The sequence below is a fragment of the Maylandia zebra genome, linkage group LG14 (genome assembly GCF_041146795.1).
Source record: "Maylandia zebra isolate NMK-2024a linkage group LG14, Mzebra_GT3a, whole genome shotgun sequence".
Classification (NCBI taxonomy): domain Eukaryota; kingdom Metazoa; phylum Chordata; class Actinopteri; order Cichliformes; family Cichlidae; genus Maylandia; species Maylandia zebra.
In genome coordinates, this window is record NC_135180.1 from 5,280,471 (window position 1) to 5,296,305 (window position 15,835).

A 15,835-nucleotide genomic window follows, 5' to 3' on the forward strand; every position below is an offset into this window, starting at 1 on the left:
TTATGATACTTTTCCCCACATTGAGCCATTACAACCATTACAATTGTTCCCCTACTGACTAACTCCCCAATTTGGTCCCAAATACGACCTAATTTCTCAATGGTGCGACTAAAAAAAATCCTAGGTCGCACCAGTGCGACCAGCCGTTCGAGTGAAAGAAAGAAAGTCTATGCAACTCTGAAAGTCTATGTGTGGCCAACAGCAGACAACATTATGCCCTATCATGGCCTAACTGTGCTGCTGAAGCGCCGCAGCACCGACTCCGTGCTGCTGCTGTTCGATTGATTTCTGTGTCATGCAAGTGTCTCTGCACAGTTGGCAGAAAAGGGAAATGACGAAGGAAGGCTTCCCCACAATAATCCAATAGTGCATGGTGACACCTGCATATTCTGCCAATGTTCCGCCAAAACAGATCCTAGGCTGCACCGCTGCGACCAGCCATTCGAGTGAAAAAACAAACAAACAAACAAAAAAGACTGCAATTCTTAAAATCTCTGTGTGGTTAACAACAGACACCAGGGCTCACAAAATCGCCCGGGACGTCGGGCTAGCGATTTTTCCAGTCGGGCTACAAAAATCCATCTCAGTCCTGCCCATCAAGCTATCGTAGGAAGGAAAAATATATGTCAATGCTTTTGCATTCTTTCGCAAATGTAGCTGGGTAATTATGTCATTGGCATCGATGAACCACTGTCAATATGTGACATTTGAAATGGCGTTTGAATTTGGGCTTGTTTTTTGCTTTCACTTTCACTTTGCGATCGCACGAACTGTGTATAGAGATCAGCAGTACTGATTGGTGAATGACAGATTAATTGCGCACTAATTCCTCTGGCATAGTCTTATCAATCGTTAGCTTACTATTCAAACATGACAAGTGAAATCTCCCGCAGCAAGCTTAAACATGTCATAGAGGTTAATTGCTCAGAGAATCGCTGACCGTTATGTAAGTACGTGTGTAAATGCAGATGGATTTACGCAGGAATTTTAGTTCTGCAGAGCCAAATAAGACAGGTCAGGGTGAAGAAGGGACAGTCAAAGAAAAGCCTACCACAAAATGGAAAAGTTATGACAAATCAGACTATGAGGCAAAAACAAAGCGCAGCTTTTTTGGTTTCATGGTCAAAAGAATTTCTGTGGTTGGAATATAGTAAGCTAAATAACATAATAACATTTAATGTTCTGCCGGGTGTGTTGAGTTTCCCTCGATTTCTGAGTTGACAAGCGCCTTTGTTATTGGGACCAGTAATTTTAAGAAAGACCCCTCATCAGAACCCATGAGAAATGCAAAAGTGCGTTATTGCTCAGTCTGCAGTATCTTTCCTAGAACAAACACCAATTGCAAAAAACATACTAAAAATAAACCAAGCACAACAAGAAGTCCTGAAAAAGCTGTTTAGAACAGCATACTATGTTACAAAGAGTGAACTACCATTGGCAATATTTAGCAGTCTTTGCAAACTTCAAAAAGCAAATGTCCTAGATCTTGGTTCCACTTACCTCTTACCCGTGATTTCAGTGGAAATTTCAAATTCAGGATCTGACACAGACTGATTCATGTTCTACACAGTTCTAACAAGTTCATATAAATTTCTGTTCAATTAGAACCAAATATTTGAGTTGATGATTGTAATTTTTATACAGTTTTTGTAATTTGTGTTTTAACTATTTTTTGATTGCTGTTTTGTTTCCTTTACAATATTATACTTAATAATACTGTAAAGGAAACAAAACATCAATCAAAAAATTGTCCTTTTTTTTTGTTTGTTTGTTTTTTTAAAATTCGGGCTACTTAAATTTATTTTCGGCTACCAAAAACTGAAGAGTGCCTGCCCGAAGGGGTACCAGGGATTTTGAAATTTTTTGAGCCCTGGGAGCCATTATGCCCATATTGTGGTCTAAACCAATCAGATATTGAGATGTTCAGTTCAAAGCCTTTGAGGCACTTTTAATTTTGACTTTCTTTTTATTTTATATATCTTGAGATATTTTAAGTTTAAATTTCAGTTCAGCGAAGCACTTTAAGCACAAGAACGTTTTCAGTACCGTATTTTTCGGACTATAAGGTGCACTTAAAATCCTTTCATTTCCTCAAAAGTGTGCCTTATGTATGAATTCTATTTGTGCTTACTGAACGTGAACAGATTTATGTTACACAGCACTCAAAAATCTGTCAAAATGTTTTAGTATGACTTCGGTAAGCAATGAAGCCACACCGCTTGACGGACTGTTGGAGCATTACAGCTACCATAGTCAGGAGCCTTGCAGATTAATACGTACCGTGCTTCAACATAATATTACCGTATTGCGTGTGTATAAGGACCCAAAAATGGCACCTGTTAAGAGACATGCTCATGAAGCAGATTTCAAATTCTATCGGTCATGCAGTATGACATGGGAATAGAGCAGCAGCAAGAGAATTCAACATTAATGAATCAATGGTACAAAAGTGGAGGAAGCAAGAAGAATGCATTTCATATCTTAGTAACGTACGTCTGCCATAGAGTTGCTAGCTTAGTGGGCATCAGTGAATTGAACTGGCATTTACTTTCTACTGAAATGATAAATTCAAAAAAACGGACAACCATTTAATTGCCCATATTCATCTGATTTCTAGCAACAGAAATTCAGCAAGTGGTTATTAAGCAGAAAGGTGGATAAATAATGGTAATACAGCTAATGTCCTGAGAAGTAAGTTTCACAATTGCCATGAATGAGGAGGCTTTGCATCCAGCTTGCGGTGTGTGTGGCAACTGCTACAGGCAGGACCTGAAGCCAGTCAAGGTGCATCTAGATATGCGTGGCATTAAAAAAAGCAAATACTAGACCAGGGGTGTCAAACTCAAATACACAGTGGGCCAAAATTCAAAACTGGAACAAAGTCGCGGGCTAACGTTAATATTTAATAAAAAATCTTCCTCCAGATATAAGAATGAATCTTTTCTTATGGACTCAAACAAGTTTTGCTGAAAAACTGAATATGGAACAAGCAAAGCTTAATACTAAACTATATATATATATATTAGCTGTATAATACCAGTAGGCCAGCTCTAATAGTAACTTGGTATGGCTTTGCGGGCCAAATTTGGCCCGCGGGCCAGAGTTTGACACCTATTTACTAGACTAAACGCACACATTTAGATAGGGATGGGTATCGAAACCCGGTTCTTGTTGAGAACCGGTTCCCACTGTTTCAATTCCTTGGAATTGTTTGCCATTTTTGCAAACGATTCCCTTATCGATTCCAGTCGCCCCGAATGACGTCACCACGTTGCGGAGCGTCATTTACCTGGCAGTAGGGCTGCTCAATTAATCGAATTTTAATCACGATTACGATCTGGGCTTTCAACGATCATTAAAAATGACTGAGCCGATTATTAGCCCCTCCCTCATTTATCCGCGACACCTTATAAACTGGTCCTGGCGCAAAAAAGGTTGGAGACAGCTGATCGAATCGGCAAAGCCTGTTTCTGGAATATTATGGTTTTGTTCCTGCAAGCGCTTTTTATGCAATTTTTGCAAAGCTTTATGTGGAAGGAAACCGTGACCGAGGACAAGCTGATGGCATCAGATGTAAGTACAACTCCTCCGGTTTCATATGCAAAACAAATTATTGCGCTAGCTTACACGGTTCAGGTTCTACAGGGATTTAAAAATAGTTACACAACACAGAGCGTGCTGCTCTGACCGGCTTTAAAGGGTTAACAATGACTTTAAAAAATAATATAAAATAGTGTGCAACACCACTGAAGTTTTTTTACCTCTCTTTTCAACCAACAGCAGTCACTCTCCTCTCCAAATAACTTCTGCTTAGCTTTCCGAGCTTCCCTCGGGTCCTCTTAATCAGCGGTCTCCAACCTTTTTTGCGCCACGGACGGTTTATGCCCGACAATATTTTCACGGACCGGCCTTTAAGGTGTCGCGGATAAATGAGGGAGGGGCTAATAATCGGCTCAGTCATTTTTAATGATCGTTGAAATTCCAGATCGTAATCGTGATTAAAATTCGATTAATTGAGCAGCCCTACCTGCTATTACTGTGCATTTAGGTGACCATGATGAGAGAGACAGAGTCTGGCTGCCTCAGATGCTGGCAGTTCTCGCTGCAGTCTACCGGTAGCGTCTCCTTTCAGGCAGGATAGACGAATGTCACCGAGCAGTGACTAAGTTTGTGGTAAAAGGCTTGCACAGCAGGTGCCCCCGATTTGCCACAGCAGGTGCCCCCGATTTTCAGTAAGTGAATGTGTTTAATTGTAGGCAGGGACATTACTGGATATTCTTGTTTACACAAGAATATCCAGTAATGTCCCTGCCTACAATTGCTACAGAATAATTTATGGAAAATGGAATCGGAATCGTGAAAATCTTATCAATACCCATCCCTACATTTAGATGTAAAATTTCTGATATGTTCACAGTGAAAGCCTCACAAGCCTCACATCTAGGCAATTTAGCTGTCAGGTTTCAAAGGATATGTCAGCTGGTTGTTGAGTTAAGATATATTGATGGTACATAGATTACCAACTTTTTAGCTCGATTTCCTTGATGTTTCAGTTTATTTGAAGTGTATGTTTAAATGTAAGCATCCCATCAGATCATGGGGAAAAAAATTCGTTTTTGTTTTTTTTTTTAAACTAATTTGTGGTGCTAAGCACAGTGTCATAGACAAAGGACTGGGATGCAGTAGAGCTGCAGTACATGTGTGAAAAGAGCTTATGGTGAAACTGTGAACAATAACATTCTCTTACTCACACGCCAATTGCACAAACGCTGGGGATGAAGCACTAGAACACAGCAACAGGCAACCCCCATCATGGATAAAGAAGGCATCCAAAGAAATCCCCCAACTCTCTCCCTCTCATACACACGCAGGAAGATGAAGGAAGGGGGGAGAGGGCATGCAGAGTGCTGGCATTTGGCTCAAACAGACGCTCACAAAGCTCTTGGGACCCCAGAGATGCAGGAAAAGCAGGGGGAGAGTGAAGAAGGAGGAGGGGTTGCAGCAATGCCATTTCCAAGCAGCCAGCCTGTGGAGCAAGGCACTTGGAGAGAAGGAGAACAAAAAGAATAGAGAGAATAGCTGCATCTTCTCCTCCCCCTCCTCTCTTTCTTCCATGTGGAGGTCAGTGTGCTCAGTGGGGAGGATCAGCCACTGCAGCCAGTCCTACAGTGCTCTGCAAAGTGCTCTCACATATTATCTGCAGCAATGCAGCCCGTGTCCTGATATGCAGCCACAAGAACACAGAAACAACGTCAAGGCTGGAACATCTATCAGTATACTGCTAAAAAAAAAATCCCGTCTAACATCGGAAGCCCAGCCTCATCCAGCAATGTTACACTGTCAGAAATTGCTCAGAGCTGCTAGGCTTTATTGTGAAAGGAAAATGTTAGTCATGAGGCTGAATTGTTAATAAATATGACTACAAACCTGTTTCACTTGATTGCAAAAATGATGCAGCTCTAAATCAGCACCAATCTAACAAGTTTAGGTTTAGGTAATGAAATATGCACATGCCACATTATCATCAAAAGTACCTGGAAAACGAAGGTAATCTAAACATTTCTGCCATCTTTAAAGGCAAATCTCTAAATTTTTAAATCCCACATCACACACGATAATTACCACTCAGAGGCACAACAAAACATCTCCAGCTCAGTTCACTTGTGTTTCCTCTGTATCATGGACAACTCATGACACCTCCTACACAAGACAGTTCTGAGGCAGCAGAGCTCCTTCCTCAGACTGACTCAACCATAAAAAGTGCTTCAGGAAATTATTCCTACCATTCTCTGTAAGTATAAGACATGGTTGTTCAAACATACATATAGTATGGGGTTTTTTTTTTCAATTTAATTCAATTTATAAATGGGGCCAAATCTTAGCAACTGTTGCCTCAAGGCAAGTTGTAGCACACATAGAAAAACAAAACAAAACCAAAAAAAAAGCGTTTCAAAAGAAGAACTCATCATGTTACATTCCACAGCATAAATCTAAGTATTTTGTGTCCTAAATATGAATATTGAATTGCAGTTTTCTGTTAGTGTTTACTCTGAGTAATTCACTCACATGGGACAAAGTTTAGACAAAAAGGCTTATAGTTGCATCACTCCCACAAACTTAATAACCAAATCTACAAATAAAATATGAGAAATATCTCATACAAGATGATATCTTTTAGTATGTACAAAAAGCTATAATTAAACCTGCCACACTGCAGTCTAAAGCAGCTACTGTATTCCAATTAGACCTTGCATAACAGGTAAAGGACAAGGGTGTAAAGAAGGAATTGTTTAGTATGATAAGAGGTGATGATGAAGGGAGGAACTGTTGGGAAAGGAGGAGTGGAAAAGGAGCTGCACGGACTCTGGCAGGGCAGAGCCAATTAACAGTGGATGCCTAGCTGGTGTTGTCTACCTGATGAAAGGTGAGAGGAGGAGGAAGCACCTTCATACTCTCTCCATCTTTCTGGCATACACACACACAGTAGCAGATGTGTGCAGATACGCACATGACCGATTTAAGCTGACATAGCAGTCTTTCTCTCTCCCTAATATATATATATATGCAATGCTTTTTCTGAATACTAAACAGTAGAGAAAAAAAAGGCACCTCATTGCTATTGGTGGAAAAATGTATCATGTCGACAAATAAAAAAAAGTGGCATCATGTGGGATTTTATTGTTTCGGAATGATGTGAAAAATTTGGGAGTGACGGCAGCGAGATCCAGCGGGCGAGAGAGAGAAAGAGATGTGTAACGTTTAGGGTGGAGTGCATAGCTAGTGTGTTGTGTGATTGTTGTTTTGCTTTGTGTCAGTAAGGGTACTAATGAACGTCACAAAGGAAGACACCATCTCCACTGAACAATGTCTCCAGGTGGAAAACCGGAGGAATCATACGCCTGTTGTCAGGCCTGCAGGGTTTATCCCTGTGGTGTTCTCCCCTGCCTTGTGGCGGACAAACTTTTTTTTTTTTTTTTTACTGGCAAAAATAATTTGTGGGACATCTTATTATGACAGCTGATTGTTCTCTCATTTTAGTTTTAGTAGTTTTTTTTAATGGTTGTACAAAAAAAACCCCCAAAAAAACAATGAAATGAAAAAATAACTGTACATGCAGACATAAGATTGTGCTGAAAACAATGATACCACACAAGGCAAAAAAAAAAACATTTAAAGGTGAAATATAAATGTAAAATCAAAAGCAGTCAAATATGGCCAATTATAATCTGGAACTAAGTGGGTTAACTTTTTTTGCTAGGCCCCCCTTTGTTTTACAAGAATAATGCCCCCTGTATCCCACTGTAACTTTACTGTATAAAGAGCTAACATCTCCAAAATGTCAGGAGTAAGTTAGTCATTACAAGAAGTGTTTGTGAACTAAAAATCAAGAATGTGGGATACTGTCTGTCCGTGATTTGGAGAGCCCAGCGCTGCTCCCGATGCAGGGAAAACCAATTCTGCAGGGGAGACCTCCCTTGGCACTTGTGCAGGTGAAGCCAAAGGGAAGACATGCTTCACCATATTTTCTAGTCTTTGGCTTGGAAGGAAGTTGGTTTGGAAACATATTTGGCGATGCTTCATCTCCTGCTTTGCATTTGTCTGGGAGCCCCATCAAAAACCTGTCCACTATGCCATCAGTCTCCAAGCGTGTTTTTTTTTGTTGCTTTTTTTTTGCCCCGGGGGGCGGGCCCCACACTTTGGGAATCTCTGGTTTAATTCAACAAAGCATGAAAAACTTAGGTTTAAATTTTTCATGACAGTGCAGAATTTCTGACATTTCCCATATGGAAAAGAAATAGTAAAAACTTATATGATTTACTCATGAAAGTGGCCACTTTCTCATTACTTTCATACATTGTTTTAGTAAGTATCCAGAACATACAAGTTTCATTATATAATTTTTCAAGGGATCTTATATCTGTTTTCACTCTTGTATGCTTTTCATACAAGTTTCACACAAGACAGATACAAACTTTATAAGATTTATATATATCTTTTCCATATAGGTTTGTTTAAGTGTAAGCATGTAACAATTTTATTTTTTTCTAACAAAAAACTTAGACTTGTGTTTGTGAATGAACCACCTCAATTGTGTAGCTTTCTGGATTTTATACTTATTAGGCTACATATTTATTTATTATACAGGCTATACAGTAAAGTTGGGCGATTAGACGAATATATTGACTATTGACAATAGGGTGAGCCTATACCCATCATTTTTACAAGAGCGATTCATTTATTTATCATTTCCCCATGAGTACGTTTGCTAATAATGTTGGTTGAAGCTTACAGAAGCAGTCAACAGAAAAAATAATACCGCTGTTTCAACAGCACACTCTTCCAGCTGTGAACAAATGCACCCTCCTCAGAGTGCACCAAAATGCAGCGACTCATTTACTGAAACTCATAACAGAAAGAAAGAAAGTTAGTTCAGAAAAAAACAAACATTTTATTTCTTTCTTCTTCTTTTTTTTAAACCCACAATGGTGGGGAGGGAAACAAAGAGAAATTGGCTTCTTTTTTCCACTATAACCGTGTTTACAGGCAGCTCCGGTGTTTGTCTTACACACTCAACCAAACAACAAATACAAAATTAAACAAACAGTTAGGGCTGGGCCATATTATACCATTCACGGTAGTACCAGTATAATGTTAGGCAACGATAGGAAAATGAAATATCGCGATAGAATATGAGTAAAACGCGCATGCGCAGTGCCTTTGTTTTCATACGCACATGGCCAATTGTTGAGTGAAACAGATGAACCAGAATTGGTTTGTAAAAATGGTGCAACTTCAGTGATGTGGAACTGGTTTGGTGTTTGTCAGTCAGATACACGACAAAGCACATTTTTTTGCAGAACATGCAAGCGGCCGTCGTTATTGTCGTATTTGTCGGACTAAGATGCTCTTAAATGTGGGAGTAATCTGGGTCCTAAACTCAGTATACTTCAGGTCAAACGAACACTGCAGCATCACTGAGAGTTAAAAACTGTCTAAATTCTTTCATCTTTAATAAAACGATCAGCATTACTGCTTTACCAGGTGTAACTATGAAGTTTAACTTCCAGGCATCCATGAAAACAAAATTTATTACATTTAACGGAGTTAGAAGTTAGCAGGAAGCTAGCGGAAGTTAGCTCGCTAGTTTCGCGAGTTACCTAAGCATGATATTGCATGTTCTGACTGAGAGATTTCTGAAAAAATTAAAACGTACAGCTCTGTTATCACTTCCAACACAAATGAAGACAGGAAACTAAACAGCAGTGACGTTTGTAGGGTTACTGAAGTTGGGCTAGCTGGTATATAATGATGTGCTACGTGATCGCTTGCGACACAGCTATGTTAGCATAACATAAACAGTGAAGCTGGAGGACGAACACTAACACTTTTCCACTTATAAAAGTTAACGTTAAGGTTCCTCATGGTTAGAGACAAATGCAATCGCATGGCAGGATGCTGTAAACGGACCAAACTTCAGTCAGGAGAACAACTGAGATAATCCATCCACAATACGAGGTTAGTCATTAATATACTGCAACAACATGGGAATAGAGCAGCTGCCAGAGAATTCAACATTAATGAATCAATGGTACAGAAGTGGAGGAAGCAAGAAGAATGAGTTTAATAAAGTTTGATTTATCTGACTGCTTTGTTTCGCTTAATGTGCCTTATAATCCCGTGCACCTTATGGTCCGAAAAATACGTACTGCACCTCTTTTTAACTTCAGTGGATATTATACATGGTTATGCTCAGGATATGTCAGCCCATTTCTACTGGAAATGCCTTTTGGTTAAACTTTCAGCAAGGAATTTGCATTTGCACTGTTATATTTTTATAAAGCTTTAATGTACATAAAAACCAGTTTCTTGTTTAAGTGAAAATAAATGGAAGGTTGTCTTTTTGCGCTAGTAATGTTGTGGAGTTGTATTTTGTCTCGCATCAATTATATCGTCAGTTATATCGTTATTGCAAATTTTCAAATATATATCGTGATAAATATTTTTGGCCATATCGCCCTGCTCTACAAACAGTTACTTAAAAATCAAAATGCCTCTTCCAGCGAACATTAAAAAAAAAAAAAAAACAGATTCTCTGCCGTATTGTTAAGTCTACTGTTAAGTCTTTGGTGCATCTCAAATAAATAAATAAATAATCCCAAAAGTAGCTATATTAATACTGAAACAAACAAGAAAAGAAGGCAAAATATTCCCTCCAAACAAAACTTATACATTGTAATTGCGCAAATCAGTCCGTGCATGATTATATTGCTTCGCCCATCAAAAAGTCTGCACAAATATATCCCCTATTGTTGGTTATTGGACTGACGATTGTCAGTTGGAAAATTTTTACATATCACCTCGCCTCTGTCAGTGCGCCCCAGGGTGGCTGTGGCTACATTGTAGCTTGCCATCACCAGTGTGTGAATGTGTGTGTGAATGGGTGGATGACAGGTTGTGTAAAGCGCTTTGGGGTCCTTAGGGACTAGAAAAGCGCTATACAAATACAGGCCATTTACAGGCCATTTACTATACAGTACATAAAATTAAAATTCACATGTAACTGAAACGTTTAATTATGCAGGCTACAAAAAATAAATTAAGTTTAGATTATATTTATATGAAACCTGTATACTTACTGAATATGTATACTTCATTTTAACCATATGTAATATCTACATATGTATGTGTGTGTGTGTGTGTGTGTGTGGGGGGGGGGGGGGGGGGGGGGGGGGGGTAGGGGTTAAAAAAGGTTTTGATTTTGCCACCCCATTTGATGTCCATGCCGCCCTAGCAAAATTTCTTTAGATCCGCCCCTGCCAGTGCACATGGTGAAAAGCGCACACGCAAGCTACAGACTTTTTCATTAATGCAGCTCCACCCTTAAGATCGGCCTTACTGGCCGCTAGTAACCTTGATGACATAGCTTCTCTTCACACACCTCCCCTCAATGCCCACGGGACACTTAAAACCAGTCCCAGTTGTTGCTTCCATCTGTATGTCTGCAGCAACACACATGTTAACCTCGAAACTAGAGCACGTCTGCATCGCATCACATCACAAGAAGCATCCGAGGATTTCTCCCGAGCGCGTCCAGTATCATGAAACACGACGATTATTTTTATCATCTTCGTTCCACTCCCAGAGCACTGCAGCTCCGGCGATATGAGCGCTGCTGTAGGCGACAGCATTACAGAAATCATTCACATAAAGGTGCGACGGAGGCCTGCTTTGTGTGTGTGTGTGTGTGTGTGTGTGTGTGTGTGTGTGTGTGTGTGTGTGTGTGTGTGCTAAAGTTGCATGACCAGTACCACACAGCTGGGCTAGTCCCGGTGGAGCAAAGACAGCTACACAGCGGTTCAGTCATGGCGGCTGCAGCGGAGACTGGACCACTAATGGTCGGAGCCCGCCGACCACCGTTTTCCCTCCATACCGTGAGGTAGCGCGCACCTACTGCGCTGTAACACGGCGAAAGCAGCAGCTAGAGCTCATCTCACCTTCACCATCCCTGTTTTCAGTAAGGAGAAAAGAAAATGCACTACCGGCTCTCCAGAGCCGTCCCCCGCATTCACTTCGCACCTTTGCCCCCCACCAGCCCCTAAGCTACATGCGGTTTCCCGCGGAGCTCACCCGGCCACGCTACAGAAGACCTCGGTACGAAAGTCCGTCCAACTCCGCACGATCCTCCAACAATGACTGCAGAATGTCCGCTTCGATCTGATCCGCGCCCCCGCTCTGCTGATGCTGCTCCGCGAGCCGCGCGCTCACGACGAGGCCGGGGCGTGTGCAGAGATGCACGGGCAGAGCGCAACCTGCCGGAGATGCACAGATTTAACCAATTCTTTGCTCCATTTAGTCAAGTCAGCTTAGCTAAAGCTGTCACTAAACAGCTTGCTTTCGCAGTTTGCTTTGGTTTATTATCCATGTGCAACCCGTTTTGCAGCATTTGGCTGATTCTGAGCAGAGTGAAGGCCTTTACACTTCAGGATTCCTCCATCAGTAGAAACATTCAGATCACTGTGGTACAAGTTCATCTTGCCTTCCTCCGTAGATGCTTGATTTTGGTGTCTCTTTATTTTCGGCTGACAGCAGAGGTGGGTCGAGTATCCAAAAATTGTACTCAAGTAAGAGTAGCATTACTTTAAAATATTATTACTCAAGTAAAAGTGAAAAGTAGTCTCAAAAAAAGTTACTCAAGTAAGAGTAAAAAAGTACTTGGTGAAAAGACTACTCAAGTAGTGAGTAACTGTTTGAAATGTCCAATTTATTTTTTTAAATAAATGCTATCAGACAAACAAAAATTAATAAATATACAAATCTTAGTATTTTCAAAAGGAATATATGTAAAAACATCAACAAAATAAGGCATAATAATTCTAATTTCCAATTTCAGTTTTTCACAACATAAAGCTTTTTTCACCAATACCTACAGTAAATAATATAAATATATAAACAGTGCAAACAATTTCCAGTGACAAGATATGCTGTAAACTTTATATTCATTTTTGCGCCAAATGGCACAGCAGCCTCAGAGAAAACATTAGAACGAGGCATCTTCAACATACATACAAAGCAGCTCATTTTACCATAAATTGTATAAGTGTGCATTTATTTCTGCATATTTAGCAAAAATGTGCCATTTCTTCACACAGTGAAGTGATGGTTAAGGTTCTTTCTGTGAAGCTGTAACTGTTTAGCAGTGAACAGGAGTCCTGCATGACTAAGAAGTCCTTCACAAGCTCCAGATGCAGGAAGAGCTGTACAGATTTTGATTGACAGCTTCTTGATGTGGGGAAAGCCATGCAATAGATCCACACCTCCAGTGAATGGACATGAAAGGTACCTCTCCAGCTCCCCTGCTTCTGGCTTTCCTGAGCCCATGGATCCATTTATCTTAGTCGGTTAGGCTGCTGTTTGCGCTGGACTCATCCAGCTCTGAGTCTAGGTGATGTCTGATGAAGTTGAGACCTGTGGAAAGAGGTATGGTTTCCAAAATAATTAGGTCTGGTCATTATAGTGCTGTATACACTGCCAAGCTGCAGATGTTTAGCAAGTAGATTTGATTATACTAGAGATGTTTTTTACTAACTCTTGCTGAAAAACAAAATCACCCGCAGTATTGCCTTCTGTTTTAACAGTTAAAGAAGTAGAGACGAGCTGTTTGCATGTGCGTTGAACTCTAGCGTCATTAACCAGGCTAGCTGTTAGCTTATAGGCTATAAGCGTGAGCTATAACGGTGTGTTCACACCGAACACGATGGACGCGAACAAAACGCCCCAAACGCCCCTAATTTGACGCGTGCACATTTGCACCTCTACGCGTGTCCAAGAAAAATCCATCGCGCCTCAAAATTGCATTGGAAATGTGGGAGGGATGTGGGAGGAAGTTGTGCCAGACCGGTACCTTTGCTAGATGGCAGCTGTCGAGCTAGCGTTTGAAGAGAGAGTCTCCCTTCTCCATTCACTTTCCCTCGCCCAGTTTGAGGACCTGTTGTCCCGCGTTGGTCCAAGCATTGCCCGCCTAGACACCAACTACAGGCGCTCAATCCCACCTGCAGAGCGCCTGTCCGTCTGCCTGAGGTTAGTTAGTTACTAAGGTTAGTAGTTACTAAACAACTACCGTATACGGTAGTCCTTTATTGATACCTGTGCTAATATGCTAAACTATTGTTTATAGACTGCTAACATGGATGTGCTATGCTATCAATGAATGCCGTCGGTGTTTACTGATAGCAAACTGTGGTACGGAGATGACTGTTTATAATATTTCTAGTGATACTCAGAAGGTCTCATCAAGTCCTGATTTAATTCAATTTATGCTGTTATCAGTGTTTGCATTGATAGCATGGCTGTGGTGTCACATCAATTTATGCGCTCGGTGTTTGCTGATATCAAACTGTAGCATTAGGACCACTGAGTTAACCTTTGTAGTGATACTCACTCCTTTTTATTTAGACCTGGTTTAATTCTGGTATAGTTGAATATTTGTATATAACCCCTGCAGCTGTCAGACTCTATAACAGGGGTCACCAGCCTTTATTAAAACAGAGTTAGATAAAACTGTGAACAGTTTGGTTCATCTTTAGTTACATGGTTCTATCTTGATAAGCTATGTCTTATCACAGATTAATTTTTCAAAAATATTAATGATTTAAGCAAGGAAAGAGCTACATGTCAACATACAACTCTTTATTTCTATTAATGTCTTACTTCATTCCTACCTGATTGACATGTTTAGGAATTATGAGTGATTGGCACACTGTAGTTGTAAACGTTGCTACCAATCAAATTATGATATGTTAAAGTTAAAATAAAACACAACTGTTTTAGATATTATCTAATATACATTTTGTAATTATCCTTATAATTACAAAATGTTTTATGTAAGATTTAAGTTTTGTGATTTAAATCTGACATCACAAAAGTTTTTGGAATTTGACTAATGTATTTTGTAACTGCAGTACACATAATACTAATTTTGAACAATTTTGTCCAGGTTCCTTGTCACCAGGGACTCCTTCAGGACCATCGCGTTCAGTTTCAGAGTCAGTGTGTCCACGGTGAGCCAGATCACCCCCCAGGTAGCGACGGCCATCTGAGACTGTCTAGTGGACGACTTCATGGCTGTGCCTTCACCTGGAGACTGGCGGTCCATCACAGAGGGAGCGCTGGAACTTTCCTCTGTGCTGTGCAGCTCTGGATGGGAAGCACGTCCAGACAAAGGCACCCCATATATCATATAGGAGACACACACATTGATATACACTAAATATTTATTTCATTTCTTTTTTGTGGTGCCCAAATTTATGCACCTGCTTGATTTTGTTTAAACAATTATTGCACACTTTTTGTAAATCCAGTAAACTTTTTTTCACTTCTCTAATATCACTGTGTGTCTCCTGTATGATATTTAACTGACATTTTTTATTGTAACAACCAAGGATTTATACAGGAAAATAATGTCTATTAACAAGGTTGCCCAAACTTTTGCAACCCACTGTATTAGTATATTTTGTCATTAGTATAATATGAAATAAATTCTACATGTGTCAAGTCGTGTGCCAACATTTGCTGTGTAGTAGAACTGAGACATTAGTCATTATAAAAATTTATTTGAAATAATATTAAAATTCTCAAACAGAAAAACATTAAACATAAATATATAAAATATAAGAATTTACAGAGAGACAGGAATTAAAAAGGACCAGCTGCTCTCCAGAGCAGGAACAAGGCTGAGGAGGAAATGCTCCATGGGAGACTGGTGTGGACTCTTCAGGGATACCAGGATGGCCAGCTCCAGCGCTGATGGACCGTCCCTCATCTGCCTCGGAGCCGTCCTCCTCTGTGGACCTGTAAAACAGCACAAAACACAAAGAAATGAGAAGGCTGCTACTAGATTTTAATTTCAAGATTGAAAAAAAAACAAAACAAAAACAGGATATAATCAGATTGGTTGTAGATATTTAGTAAAGGTGATCACAAGGCAATCCCACCGACTAAAAAGGTATCAGTGCTTGCTGTACATACCTGTGGGTGCAGCAGCAGGAGCTCAGAGACTGGGGATGCTCTGCTGCAGAATCAGTTGGTTCTATCAATACAGTATTAAATGTTAACAGGTTGAATATAATAATCAGAGTAGACAGTGGTCCCTCATTTATTGCAGCAGGGGTTCTCAGAATAACTAGCCCCTGGTCACGCACTTTATATACTGTTTTCCCCACACACATGAACATTGGTCACAGTTCTCACAATTGATTCTCAAAGTGCAAACCTTTGTAGATTGCAAAACGTAAAAGTATTATTATGCCGTGGTTTGTCTTCATCTGCCTGCCACTTT

The 15,835-nt window shown here is 40.2% G+C and overlaps 1 protein-coding gene across 6 annotated transcripts in view; it reads right to left on the minus strand.

The window, feature by feature from the left end:
- Positions 1–11,745, minus strand: part of fat3a (FAT atypical cadherin 3a) — a 178,326-nt gene extending 166,581 nt beyond the window's left edge. For all 6 annotated transcript variants that reach the window (XM_076892138.1, XM_014411446.3, XM_014411444.3 and 3 more), the window contains exon 1: positions 11,629–11,745. The gene's annotated coding sequence lies outside the window, so the exon portion shown is untranslated. The remainder of the gene's footprint in view (positions 1–11,628) is intronic.
- Between the last annotated feature and the right edge of the window lie 4,090 nt (positions 11,746–15,835).